This window comes from Caloenas nicobarica, chromosome Z (genome assembly GCF_036013445.1).
Source record: "Caloenas nicobarica isolate bCalNic1 chromosome Z, bCalNic1.hap1, whole genome shotgun sequence".
NCBI lineage: Eukaryota > Metazoa > Chordata > Aves > Columbiformes > Columbidae > Caloenas > Caloenas nicobarica.
In genome coordinates, this window is record NC_088284.1 from 92,981,767 (window position 1) to 92,982,413 (window position 647).

Below are 647 nucleotides of genomic sequence, written 5' to 3' on the forward strand. Positions count from 1 at the left end.
GCCACGGCGTGCGGCGATTGGCCCGGGCGCCGCGTCACGTGGGCAGGCCGGCCTGCACGGAGACGCGGCCCGGGACTGGCGGAGGTGCCGCGTGAAGCACTGGCGCAGGGTGCCCGGATCGGCCGCGTCACGAGGAAGGCTGCGCGGCGGCCATGTTGGGTCCTGGCAGACGCCATTTTGCGTTCTGGCGTCGGGCCCTGCCGTCGTTGGAGCTGCTCCAGCATTGGCAGTGGCGAAACAGCCACACTTTTACCCTCCTCCACACACACCCCGGCGCCCTGGTGAAGTGGTCCCTGGGCGCACAAGTACCAAAATCTGCCCTTATGCAGGGGGAGACGCTAGCAGTGCCTGGCAGGAGCGAGGCCTGGGCAGCTTCCCTGCAGCCCCACAGCCCCGGGCGTGAGGGCCCCATCGTGTGGCCCTGCCAGCTCCTGTGGACACTGCTGCTCTGTTGGGCAAACAAAATGGTTCTGCAAAATAAACCCCTTGCTTGAGCAGTGCCACCCCTGTAATGCTCCATTTCAATCACCCTAAGGTGCATTAACACCAGTTTATCTGTCAGTCCCAAGACAAAGAACTTTAGTGTCTATAACTGGCTGCACTGAAGCACGCTAACAGTAAACACAGGCTTGCATTTTAAGTTAGTT